General features: G+C 38.8%; 1 protein-coding gene across 1 annotated transcript in view; it reads right to left on the bottom strand.

Annotated features, from left to right (window-relative positions):
• The window catches only part of HECW1 (HECT, C2 and WW domain containing E3 ubiquitin protein ligase 1), a 325,634-nt gene that overhangs the window by 186,259 nt on the left and 124,571 nt on the right, over positions 1-14,804 (bottom strand). The window lies entirely within an intron of this gene.

Raw genomic sequence — 14,804 nt, 5'->3', positions numbered from 1 at the left:
GACTGAGCATGGCATTAAGAAGCTATTCTGAGGTCTCTTTATTTAACTGCCTTCCTGGGATGTTTCAGAACACAGTTGTTACATGGGTTATCTTCGTCTAGTAGGTATTTGCAAACCAGGTTGCCAAAATCTTTTACTTTCCATCATTGCTCAATATTTATCTGTTAATGGATTAATCAAAGCAGCTAGAGTCCCTGCTTCCATTCTCTTCTAGGCAAGTTTTACTTAGAAATGATTCTGAGTATTTATTCAAAGGCAGGGTTATCTTTGCATATGTTATATATTTGCAGAAAATAATATACAGATCTGAGCATTAAGCAAATCCATACAGTGTCCACTTTTTAGAAGGTAATCTGTACTGAAGAAGCAAAAAATGGAGAACTCGATGACCTCTTGCGCAAAGTCTCTCTGTTTCGAGGTTCTGTGGGCTTGCTCTCTTCCTACTGCCTCTCAGTATTTTTGAGGCTGGAAGAGTTGTGACTGGATGTGACCATCATCTTGCCTTACATGAGACTGGGAGTAATGACCGGGCATCACTAGGGCTCACAGCTTTCTCCCAAGGAGAATACGAAGGGATTATGAGAACACCTCCTCGTAAAGCAGGTGCCGCTGGTGGGCCTACATGCTCGGCTGCAGCTCGTGTGCCAATCTTGTCAGTATGTCTGCTTTTAGGCCCACATGCAAGAGGCATTCCGGGGATGCTGGGCTGCCCAGCAGAGGGAACAAATGTGGGTGACATACGGAATGGGGTGAGTCAGAACGCTGGTTGGGCTGAAGTATCAGCCCTCTTCACAATGGACAGCCTGCTCCTTCCCAGTCTGTGTTTGTTCTTCTCTTTGCCTGGCTGACCCCAAGCAGCAGAGGTCAACAGTTCAGAGGCTGCATCCTCAGGTTGGACAACTCTCCTAGCTCTCAAAGTGGCCAATGTGCATGGGCCTAATCAGGGTTCAAAATTCCTTCATGTTGAGGATTTTTCTTCATTTTCAAAGGCCATGGGAGACTTGGGCAGGCTGGCCACACTCCCTTCCAGTGATGTACCTGCCTATGTGGGACAATTACAATTGACTGTTCCTAATTCTAGTTTAAAGATGTCAACATCTAGCTTGTTCCATCTCAGAATATAAGTTCCTTGAAGGCAAAACAAAAAGTATACTTTTAATAGAGCCTTGATTTTACACTGTTTAAAAGGTAGGATTAAACTGCACATTTCATGCTAGTCTAAACGAGCTTAAACTTGCAATGATAACAAAGAATAGTACATCTGTTCCTTCTTATTTAAAACATAATTTTGATCCCTCGTATTTAAATATTTTTCTGCTGGGAATTCAAGGTATTTACAAAAAGGTCCTTCATATTTATTACATCGAAACAAGCCTGTAGACAAGAAGATAATGTATATTTTTCAGAAGCTACTAAGTTCAGAGGGGAGACACACATTTAAAACTTCATAAACATTTCCCTAACTCATGGCTTTTTGCTAACATTATTTATCAAGTCATCTCAGTGCCAGACTGATGATACAAAGGGGGAGGCAACAGGTGATAAACATTTTCCAGGAAGTAAAGACGTTTGGGAAGGTTTTGCATCCTGGCTTTTTGCTCAAGATGAGTTCCAGAGGCTGGTCTGAGGTTCAGAAATCTGCTGCATTACAGAGATATGCTCTACCATTTACTGACTGTGAAAATGGTGTGAAGACTCAGGAAAAGTAGTCTCACCCTGGAACAACCTAAGACTGAGGGGAACATCAGGGAATTGCTCATCTTCTCAGGTCTGCACATTCCCTCAGCTTTTCAGCCTGTCTGATGCCCAGTTGTTATTCCAAGCACCGGGCACTGGGTCATGATGTCCCCTCTTAGACGCAGTGCACAGTGTCACCGTGTTTTGCATGCAACTTATTTCCACAACCAAGCCTACTTGGCAAATGGTTTAACAGATTCAAGGCTGAATCTTCTGGGAGGGGGGGATCAAGAGGGTGGAGCAGGAGTGTGTGGGGCTCACCTCCCCCACAAAGACAGTGAAAATTACATCTACATGCAGAACAATTCTCACAGAAAACCAACCGGAAACTGGCAGAAGATCCCTTATACAACCAAAGCCGCAAGAAAGATCCCCATGTAACTGGGTAGGATAAAAAAAAAAAGGCATCAGGATGGGACTGGTGCTCCTGGAAGGGATCTGTGAAGGAGGGAGTGTCTGCACAGGAAGGCTCTTGCTCTGAGAAATCCCTGTCTGCTGGGAGGTCTGCTGGGACAGATAGGAAGCTGGAGGAGCCTGTACTCCACTTGCAAGGAGTGTCTGCATGCTGGCTTGCTAGCAATAAGGGCAGAGAGAGACTGGTGTTGATGGCTACCACCTCTCTGTACCTCCCAGCCCAAAATGCATGCTGGGTGGGGCTGCTAGTACAGGCATCAGCTAGGCACTAAAACTCGGGTGGAAGAACCCTGGGAGAGGACTTGGTCTAGCTGCACGGAGACAGTCTAGAGGGCCTGGAGTGTGGTCCAGGCTGCCATGGTTAGTGCACTTGAGATAGGATGTGCGTTCACCATTGGAGCCCTACTATCAGAGTGGTGCCAGGTGGGGCACGGGTCCGCCAATGAAGCCCCGCTGTCAGTGTGTTCACAGCAAAGTGCGACTCTGGCTGTTGGTGGGCTTTGTGGAAGACTGATAATGGACTCAGATACCAGTTTCCCTGGTGGGCAGCCCCTGGGGAGGAGTATGCAGAGGTTCCTTTCCTGGTGGGTGCACTCCTCACATGGCAGCTTGGAGCCAGATCTCGGTGAAAAGGTCCAGGGAGAGCCCTACCATAGAGGCAGCCTGGGTCCCAGGCAGCAGCACAACCACCTCAATGCCTGCGGTCACAATGCTCCGGCCCCACTGTCAGCCTAGCACCAGGGTCTGGGATGAACACAACAGAGAAAGGGACGTGACCTTGGGCTGCTTATGTGCAAAACCGCAGATACCTGCACGGGCAGCGCATAGGTTTGCTGTGACCACAAGGGCCTCAATGGATTCTGTGCTCACCTCCTTGGGGACATAGGACATACAGCAATGGAATCTTATAAAACCCAACCCTCAGGGCTTCTACTCCAACAATTAGGGAGCAGACCCTGCCCCTGACAAGGCTGTGACAGCCATGCAGCAAAGAGAAGGACCCACCCAACATCTGCAGGCTCTGGATACCACATGAATCACACCTCCTATCAAGGGGATAATGGTCAGAACACTGAGGAAATAGCCCTCACACCAAAAATATTGGACTGACACAATCTACACAGGGATGCTCCCACATAAAAACAGCACTTCAAGACCACAATAGATAACTGTTTCTCCTAAATTCATAGAGACAGAGAAATGAAAAAGCAGAGGAACTACTTCCAATTAAAAGAACAAGAAAAATCCCCTGAGAAAACAAAAATGAAATACCTCTCCAGGCTACTGGACCCCAAGTTGAAAAAGGAAGTAATAGAAACACTAAAGGAATTAATAAATATTACCAATAGAAATGCAGATCGCAGTAACAATGAACTAGAAACTATAAAGAGAAACCAATCAATATTAGATAACTCAATTGCCAAGATAAAAACTGATCTAAAAGCAATGAACAGCTGACTAAATAGTGCATAATAATGAATAAGTGATCTGGAAGACAGAATAATGGAAATCACTCAATCAGAACAGCAGACAGAAAGACAAATGAAAAAAATGAAAGCAATGAACAAGATCTATGGGATTATATGAAGTGTGCCAATCTACACATAATACAGGTTTGAGGAGGAGAAGAAAGAGAGAAGGGGACAGAAAATGAAAAAATGTATTTGAAGAAATTATGGCTGAAAACTTCCCAAACCTAAAGAAGGAAACAGGTATCCAGGTACAGGAACACAAACAAACCCACGTTAAGACATATCATAATTAAAATGGCAAAAGTTAAACATAAAGAGAGGCGCACCAAGAGAAAAACAGTCAGTTACAAGGAAACCCCCATAAGCCTGTCAGTTGATTTCTCTACAGAAACTTTGCAGGCCAGAAGGGGGTAGCATGATATATTCAAAGTCCTGAAAGGGAAAAACCTGCAACCTAGGGTACTCTACCCAGCAAGATTATCATTCAGAATAGAAGGAGAGAAAAAAAATTTCTCAGACAAGCAAAAACTAAAAAATACAGTAATACTAAACCTATCATGAAAGAAATATTGAAAGGTATTCTCTAAATTGGAAAGAAGCAAAAATCTACAGGAAAGGGAAAAATCACAATAGGAAAGGCAAATATATAAAAGGACAGAAGATCACTTAAATAAGCCAGTCCATAGATTAAAAAATAAAACCATTTTTGTAAAAGTGATCATAACCTCAATATAGTAAAAGGATAAACATGAAGATGTAAAATAGGGCATCAAAACCACAGAATGTGGGAAAGGGGAGTTAAAAAATATGGATTTAAAAAAAACATGTTTGAACTTACATGACTATCAGTCTAATCAAGAAGATATAGCTATGGGTTACACTTGAAAACCAAGGTAACCACAAATCAAAAATATACAATAGATTCACAAAAATAAAAAAGAAAGGAACTCAAGCTTAATACAAAAGAAAACCATCAAACCACAAAAGGAAAAATAAAAAGAACAAACGTTTGTTCAAAGAAGAACAAGGAAGAGCTACAAAATCAACTGGAAAAGAAGGTTTAAAATGGCAATAAATACATACTTAACAATAATATCTTTAAATGTCAATGGACTAAATACCCCAATCAAAAGACACAGAATGGCAGACTGGATAAACAAACTAAGAACCTACAATATGCTGCCTACAGGAGATCCACTTTAGGCCAAAAGACACAGATAGATTGAAAGTGGAGATAGAAAAAGATATTTCATGCAAATATAAACAACAAGATAGCAGAGGTAGCAACACTCATATCAGAGAAAATAGACTTTAAAACAAAGTTTGGAAAGAAAGACAAAGAAGGACACTATATAATGATAAAGGGATCAATACAAGAAGAGGATATTATACTCATTAACATACATGCACCCAGTATAGGAGCACCTAGATATATAAAACAAATACTAGCAGACATGAAGGGAGAAACTGACAGGAATACAATTATAGTAGGAGACTTTAATACCCCTCTGACATCAATGGACAGACCTTCCAGACAGAAAATCAATAAGGCAACAGAGATCCTAGAAGACACAACAGAGCCATTGGACTTATTGATATCTGCAGGACATTACATCCAAAAAACTCAGAATACAAATTCTTTCAAGTACACATGGAACATTTTCTAGGACTGACCAGATACTAGGACACAAAACAAGCTTCAACAAATTTAAGAGGATAGAAATTATTTCAAGCATCTTTTCTGACAACAATGGTATGAAACTAGAAATCAACCACAGAAAGAAAAAGAGGAAAAAAACCCCACAATCACATGGAGACTAAACAATATGTTATTAAAAAAACCAATGGATCGGGGCTTCCCTGGTGGCGCAGTGGTTGAGAGTCCGCCTGCCGATGCAGGGGACACGGGTTCGTGCCCCGGTCGGGGAGGATCCCACGTGCCGCGGAGTGGCTGGGCCCGTGAGCCATGGCCACTGAGCCTGCGTGTCCGGAGCCTGTGCTCCACAACAGGAGAGGCCACAACAGTGAGAGGCCCACATACAGCAAAAAAAAAAAAAAAAAAAACCAATGGCTCAACAATGAAATCAAGGAGGAAATCAGAAAATACCTTGAGACAAATGATAATGAAAACACAACCTTACAAAATTTATGGGATGCAGCAAAAGCAGTTCTAAGAGGCAACTTCATAGCAATACAGGCCTTCCTCAAGAAATAATCTTGAGGCCTTCCTCAAGAAAAATCTCAAACAACCTATCCTAACACCTAAAAGAACAGGAAAAAGAACAAACAAAACCCAAAGTCAGCAGTAGGAAGGAAATAATAAAGATCAGAGAGGAAATAAATAAAATTGACATTTAAAAAACAATAGAAAAGATCAATAAAACCAAGAGCTGCTTTTTTGAATAGACAAAAAAATTGACAAACTTCTAGCCAAGCTCACTAAGAAGAGAGAGGAACCAAATAAACAAAATAAGAAATGAAAGAGGAGAAATAATAACTGATACTGCAGAAATATAGAAAATCATAAAAGACTACTATGACAACAAACTGGACAACCTAGAAGAAATGGACAAGTTTCTAGAAACATATAGCCTGCCATAATTGAGTCAAGAAGAAACAGATAATTTGAACAGACCAATCACAAAGCAAAATAGAATCTGTAAAAACAAAACAAAAAACAAACACAACTCCCTGCAAACAAAAGTCCAGGACCAAATGGCTTCCCTGGGGAATTCTACCAAACATACAAAGAAAAATTTATACCAATCCTTCTCAAACTATTCTAAAAGAAGAACTTATGTCAATCCTTAAACTATTCCAGAAGATTGAAGAGGACGGAAAACTCCCAAAGTCATTCTATGAAGCCACCATCATCTTGATACCAAAACCAAAGATATTACAAATAAAGAAAATTACAGGTCAACATCTCTGATGAATATAGATGCAAAAAATCTCAACAAAATATTAGCAAACTGTATCCAACAATACATAAAAAGGACCATACACCATGATAAACTTGGATTCATTCCAGGGTCACAAGGATGGTATGACATAAGGCAAATCAATGTGATACAACACATAGTAACAAAAGAGACAAAAACATATGATCATCTTAAGAGATGTACACAAACCATTTGATAAAATTCAACATCCATTCAACATCCAAAATTCAGACAAACCATTTGATAAAATTCAACATCCATTGGATAAAATTCAAAGTGAGTATAAAGGGAATATATCTCAACATAATAAAAGCCATTTATGACAAACCCACAGCCAATATAATACTCAGCGGTGAAAAGCTGAAAACCTTCCTGCTAAAATCTGGAACAAGATAGGGATGCCCACTCTCACCACTTCTCTTCAACATAGTATTGGAAGTCCTAGCCACAGCAATCAGACAAGAAAAAGAAATAAAACGTATCCCAATTGGAAGGGAAGTGATAAAACTGCCATTATTTGCAGATTACATGATACTACATACAGAAAACCCTAAAGACTCCAAACAAAAACTACTAGAACTGATAAACAAATTCAGCAGAGCAGTGGGATACAAGATTAACATACAGAAATCTATTGCATTTCTTTGCACTTACAATGAAATACCAGAATGAGAAAGTTAAAAAAAAAGATCCCATTTAAAATCACATTTAAAAAAACCCAACAACCTAGGAATAAACTTAACCAAAGAGGTAAAAGATCTATATGCTGAAAACTATAAAACACTGATAAAGGAAACTGAAGATGATTCAAAGAAATGGAAAGATATCCCATGCTCTTGGATTGGAAGAATTAATATTGCTAAAATGGCCATACTACCCAAAGCAATCTATAGATTTAATGCAACCCCTATTAAAATACCCATGACATTTTCCACAGAACTAGAATAATCCTAAAATTTACATGGAACTACAAAAGACCCAGAATTGTCAAAACAATACTGAGGGAAAAGAACAAAAGCTGGAGGCATAACCCTTCCAGACTTCAGACAATGATAGAAAACTACAGAAATCAAAGCAGTGTAGCATTGGAACAAATACAGGCATATAGATCAATGGAACAGAATAAAGAGCCCAGAAATAAACCCATACACCTATGGTCAATTAATCTATGACAAAGGAGGCAAGAAGACACAATGGAGAAAATGGACAGTCTCTTCAGTAAGTGGTGTTGGGAAAGCTGGAGAGCTACCTGTAAATCAGTGAAATTAGAACACTCCCTCACACCAAATATATAAATTAACTCAAAATGGTTCAGAGATCTAAATATTAGATATGACACCATAAAATTCCTAGGAGAAAATGTAGGCAAAACATTCTCAGACATAAATCATAGCAATGTTTTCTCAGATCAGCCTCCCAAGGCAAAAGAATTAAAAGCAATGATAAACAAATGGGATTGAATCAAACTTATAAGCTTTTGCACAGCAAAGAAAACCATCAACAAAATGAAAAGACAACCTATGGAATTGGAGAAAGTATCTGCAAATGATGAAATCAACAAAAGGTTAGTATCCAAAATATACAAACAGCTCATACAACTCAATATCAAACAAACACACAATCAAAAAATGGGCAGAAGACCTAAATATACATTTCTACAAAGAAGACATACAGATAGCTAACAACCACAGGAAAAGATGCTCAACATGGCTAATCATTAGAGAAATTTATATCAAAACCACAATGAGGTATCACCTCACACTGGTCAGAATGACTACCAAAATGTCTACAAATAATAATGCTGGAGGGGGTGTGGAGAAAAGGGTACCCTCCTACACTGTTGGTGGGAATGTAAATTGGTGCAACCACTATGGAAAACAGTGTGGAGATTCCTTAAAGAACGAAAAATAGAGTACCACATGATTTAGCAATCCCATTCCTGGGCATATATCCAGAAAAACACAAACACTTTAATTAGAAAAGATATATGCACCCCGCTGTTCTTAGCAGCACTATTTACAACAGCCAAAACATGGAAACAACCAAGTGCCCACCAACAGACAATTGGTTTAGGAAGATGTGGTGTACTGATATACAATGGAATATTACTCAGCCATAAAAAAGAATGTAATAATGCCATTGGCAGCAACATAGATGGACCTAGAGAATATCATACTAAGTGAAGTAAGTCAGGCAAAGAAAGACAAATATTATATATCACTTATATGTGAAATCTAAAAAATAATACAAATGAATGTATATATAAAACAGAAACAGACTCACAGACACAGGAAACTTATGGTTACCAAAAGGGAAAGGGAGAGAGGGAAGGAATAAATTAGGAGTATGGGATTAACAGATACAAACTACATAAGGTAGACAAGCAACAAGGATTTATTGTATAGCACAGGAAACTACATTCAATATCTTGTAATAACCTATAATGGAAAATAATCTGAAAAAATGTATATATAATTGAATCACTTTGCTATATACCTGAAACACAATATTGTAAATTAACTATACTGTAATAAAAGAAAGTAGTTTATATCTACACAGATGAACATTTTTTATTACTAGAGTGAGACAATTTATCACCAGTCTTATTCCTTCTTATGTACGCATTTGAGACAACTGTTCATATATAGAAGTAGGTGCAAATACAAGCAGCTTTATTATAGTAATGTCCTTCATTTTCTTTAAATCTCTACAAGCTATGTACAAAACAAAAACATAGTAATGAATCAGTAAAAATTAATTTACATTGCCTATCCACTGACAATCCCTTTAAGTCTTCCTTCAGCTCTAATGAGAGCCAAGAATTGGAACCACCTGAGTTGCAAAAGGCAATCACGGCAATCACTGCAGCCACTCACTTTCTCAACAAGCACCAGGATTCTGAAGTGCCTGCTTGGTTGCTCCCTAGATGCTTCTCCACCCCAAGCCAATGCACATAATAATATCTAGAATGGGTGAGACCGATGCCTTTCCTTAACTATGTGTGAAAGAGGAAGGGTAAAAGAAGTTGGAAAAGAGAACCTACAGACCACTGGCAATTCTCAGGCAGATCAATTTCAGCAAAGCAAACATATGGAAACTGAGAATCTGGAATCATTGCTCCTGTTACTCCTGGGAATGCCATCATATATGCCCAGGGAAATATTTACCCCAGGTTGAAAACAGGTGGGATAGGTGAAAGGGGTAACACCTGGTTTTGAGATAGAGAAATGCTAACTGTAGATGGTTGAGAACTACCTGAGAGACAGATGCCTAGCTGAGGTGGCAATGATATTCTGAGCATATTTGTGAACTATTTCGCATTCCAGAGATTCCCAGAAATATTTGGTGATAAAAACTGGATTTCTTGCAGTCAATATGATGGTATCCCAGAGTATTTGACCATGTAAATGAAACAGCATCCAACTTTTAAATGAGAGGAAAAAGCTGTTCGCCCTATCATCTCATGAATCACCCAAAATCAACAAGGAAAAGAAAAACAAAAAGGCAAACTCCGTCTTCAATAAAACCACAAGATATCTATAACTCTGAGCACAATATATGAAGTGTGGCCTCCATATGCACTGGAGGTAAAATTGGGGTGTGGGAAGACACCAAGTCAAGATGCACAGGACTACAAGTGAGGAGAAAAAAGGTAGTGCACCTGGGGATATACTGAAGAAATATGCAAAAGAAGAAAAAGGTATTGAAAGGTATACCATGTTCTTGACATGATAACAATTTCAACATGATAACAATTTCAGCACTTTCTTAATCTTTATTCTTATACGATCCCAATGAAACTACACATAGGATTTAAAATCAGAGAAGCCGACTCAAATTTTCCTATGGGAGAAAGAAAAATCAAGAACGAACTGGATTCTAAAAGGGGAAAATAACGAGGAAAAAATGCTATAGAAGATACTTAACAATATAATGAAGCTAGAGTAATTAAAACAGTGTGGTGCCAGTACATGAATAGCCATAGCAACAAAATAGACTAGAAAGTCCAGAAATAGACCAAAAATGTTTTTAAAAACCATACAGGAATTATAATAAAGGTGAATTTTCAAATCAGTGGAGAAAATATGGATTATTTAATAAATGGTGTTGGGACATCTGGATAGTAAATCCGGAAGAAGGAAACACATTTGGATTAATATCTCATATTATATAATAGAAAAAATTCCAAATTGATCAAATATTTAAAATTTAAAACCAAAATCATAAGAGCATTAGGGAAAAAGTGGAAGAACATTTTTAAAATATCAAAGTTGAAAAGATCTTCCTACAGGTTAAGAAAAACCCTGAAGTCACAAAAGAAAACATTAATAAACTCAACTCTGGAAAAAATTAAAATGCATACATGGAAAAACCACCATATATCAAAAGATAAATGACAAACCTGCATAAGTATTTCCAACTCACATTATATTCAAAAGCCCAATTTCTTTCATGTCTAAGAAACAAAAACGACGACCAAAGGAAAAGAAGCATGAACAAAGCATATCAAAAGACAATTCATAGAAAGGAAAATCAAACAATTCTAAAAATTAAGAGGTATTCAACCTCAGGCCCAATAAGAAAAAATGCTAATCAAAACTACAAGCTCTGAGTTTTCACCTGTCACGGTGGCAATGAGCAAAAAGTTTGAGAACTTACCAGCGTGACCTGCCAGGTTTCGAGCTGTCTTTCGACTCCATTCCCACCCTTCTAAACTGTGACGCTGGAGCGGAGACTGCTCACCCCGTCTCTGCTTTGCCACCTGGCGCCTGCGCAGGCACTGCCAATAGGAGATGCCACAGTGAAAGAAGGAGGCTGAAAGAGGAAGGGACTAGCTCCGCCCTCTCTGCTTCCTGTGCTGGTCCACATTAGCCCAGCAACTGTTTCCACCTGCAGCGTCAATGCTTCACCTTTGCAGCAGCAGAATCCAGTTTTGGGTTTTTTCCAGCACTTTAAGATTCAGTCTGACCTTTTCCATCTCAGTGAAGCATCAGTAACCTTCTCAGAAGTCAGGTCCGGGCCCATGGGGTCCCTCCTCCAAGCTCACAGCACGGCTGAATAAAATCCTCCTCCAAAGAGGTCTGCGTTTCAATACTGCGAGGTCCCTCCTCTAAGCTTCTAAGTTGATTATTTCAATCTCTTCACTTGCTCCTCGAGCCTTACAGCGGCTGCTTTTTGCAATTGCTACCTCCCTGATACCTTAGGATTCTCTTCTTTTCTTAACAGCTTTATACCTGTTTAACAATTATTCATATGAAACTCTAAGTAATTGGTATGGCGTCTAATTGGCTCTTAACTGGTACAGTGGATAAAGGTGCGGAGACACAGGGAGCCTCATACATCATTGGGGAGAATGTTAATTGATCCACACGCATACACCCAAGAAAGCTGGCAACTGACCATTAATTTCACGTCTAGGAGCTTATCACAGCTTTACTTATTTGTGTGTGAAATACTGTGTATAAAAGGAAATTTATTGTAGGTTTGTTTATATAAAGCAAAAGATTGGAGGGGAAATTAAAGGTTAATCAATAAAGGAATGTTAGATAAATTACAATGTATTCATTAGTGAAACACCTTGCAGAAATTAAATACTTTTTTTTACATTAAAAAAACCCCTAATCTGTTGGTGGCCTGCAGAAGAGTATATAAGGTTACAGTAAGTCCCCTGCATATGAACCTTAAAGTTGCAAACTTTCAAAGATGCGAACGTGCAGTCGCACATTCAATTACGTAAGTTAGTTCACGTGTCTGGCGTACATTGTCACGTGCATGCATCCTCTACAAGTGGTTGTGCTTTGTGTACTTTGCTGTATTGTATAGAGTACAGTAGTACAGTATCTTTATTTCAAGCCCAGGATGTCTGGAAGCAAGCGTCAAAGCAGCGGTGATGTAGCTGGTACTGCTAAGAAGCGCCAAATGATAACGATGGAAACAAAAGTGAAAATAATCGAGAGTGGAGTGAGGCCATCACTGTGAATGGGGTTTGGAAGAAACTTTGCCCACAGTTCGTTCGTGGTTTTCCTGGATTTGAGAAGGTAGATGAGTCCAAAGAGATCTTCAGCAACTTAGTGACACTCAGCAAGAAGCTGGAGCTAGATCTGCAAGAGGACAACTTCACTGAACTCCTTGTTGTGCAACATGAGAAGCTTACTAATGAAGACCCGATGGAATTGGAGGCCCAGAGAAAGGACTAAGAGAGACAAGAGGAAGAAGTAACTGAAGAGATTCATGATGCAGGAAATAGCAAGAGGATTTTCTTTATCTGAGGAGGCACTGTTAGATTCTGAGGCACAGGACCCGAACGTAGAATGGTACATGAAGGTTACAGCAGCCGTTCAGGGTGCAATCCAGTGCTACTGTGTCATCTATGATGAGAAAAATAGAGCTACTACCCAGACATCACTGGATCAGTTTTTCAAGAGGGTAGATAGAATTGAATCCAGCAAGGAACCAGAACCTGTTCAATCAATGTCAGGTGTGAGTGAACTTGCAGCTTGCCCTCCATCTCCTATTACTGACGATCCTTCAGCTCTACCATCTCCCACCTCCTCTCCCTCCTCCAGTCAATAAGTCTTCTTGCCTGTTCACTCGATGCCAGCCCCTGTATGCCAGCTGTTGTACTGTAATAATGTACTTTTCAAGGTACTGTACTATAAGATTAAAATGTTTTCTTTGGGATGTCCCTGGAGGTCCAGTGGTTAAAACTACTTGCTTCCAAAGCAAGGGGCGATGGTTCGATCTCCGGTTGGGGAGATAAGATCCCACATGCTGTGCAGCGCGGCCAAAAAAAAAGTTTTCTTTATTTTTTGTGTTTGTTTGTTTTTTATGTATTATTTGTGTGAAAAGTATTGTAAACCTAAAACAGTACAGTACCATATAGCCGATTGTGTTAGTTGGGTACCTAGGCTAGCTTTGCTGGACTTACAAGCAATTGGACTTTACAAACGTGCTCTCAGAATGGAACTCTTTTGTATGTGGGACTTACTAGAGTCCCACTTACTAATTTTTACTTTGTTGCTTGTTGTGGTGGTGTTATATCCAAAATATCGTTACCAAGACCCATGTCAAGGAGCTTTTTCTCTATGTATTCTTTGAGGGGTTTTATGGTTTCAGGTCTTTCATTTAAGTCCTTAATCCATTTCAAGTTAATTTTTGTGAGTGGTGTAAGACAGGGGTCTAATTCATTCTTCTGCATGTGGCTATCTAGTTTACCCAATACCATTTATTGAAAACACTATCCTTTCCCTACTGAGTGTTCTTGGCTCCCTTGTCTAATATTAGTTGACTGTATACTCGAGGGTTTATGTCTGAGCTCTCATTTCTGTTCCATTGGTCTGTTTCTATTTTTATGCCAGTACCATACTCTTGATTACTACTGCTTTGTAGTATAGTTTGAAATCAGAAAGCGTAATACCTCCAGTTTTGTTCTTCTTTCTCAGAATTGCTTTGGCTATTTGGAGTCTTTTGTGGCTCCATACAAATTTTAGGATTTTTTTTCCTATTTCTGAGAAAAATGCCATTAGAATTTTGATAGGGATTGCAATGAATCTATAGGTGGCTTTCAGTAGTGTGGACATTTAAAAAAAATTAATTATTTCACTCCATGAGCATGGAATATCTTTTATTTGTGTCTTAATTTCTTTCATCAAAGTTGAGTACTTTTCAGTGTACAGATAGATCTTTTTCCTCCTTAGTTAAATGTAGTTTTTTTTTTCTGAATAACTTTACTGAATCAAAGATGGGTCACTAAGGAAATATATAATTATAACATGGTTAAATACATTTCTAAGTTTTTCATTGTTCTTGATGCTACTGTGAACGGGATTTTTTGCTTTCTTTTTATATTTTGTTAATATATAGGAATACAATTGATTTCTGTATGTTGATCTTGTATCCTGCAACTTTCCTGAATTAATTGACTAGTTCGAATAGTTTTTTGGTATAGTCTTTAGAATTTTCTCTATATAAGATCATGTTATTGCAAGCAGACAATTTTACTTCTTTCTTTCCAATTTGTTTGTCTTTTATTTCTTTTTCTTGTCTGATTACTCTGGCTAGGACTCCAGTACTATGTTGAATAGAGTTGGTGAGACTAGACACCTTTGTCTTGTTCCTGATATTAGGGGAAAAGCCTTCAACCTTTCACTGTTGAGTATGATGTTAGCTCTGAGCTTGTTATATATGGCTTTATTACCTTGAGGTATGTTCCTTCTATGCCCTATTTGCTCTATGTTCT

This window comes from Orcinus orca, chromosome 9, assembly GCF_937001465.1.
Source record: "Orcinus orca chromosome 9, mOrcOrc1.1, whole genome shotgun sequence".
Lineage (NCBI taxonomy): Eukaryota > Metazoa > Chordata > Mammalia > Artiodactyla > Delphinidae > Orcinus > Orcinus orca.
The sequence above is the reverse complement of the archived record's forward strand: the minus strand, read 5'-3'. Positions and strand labels throughout refer to the sequence as shown.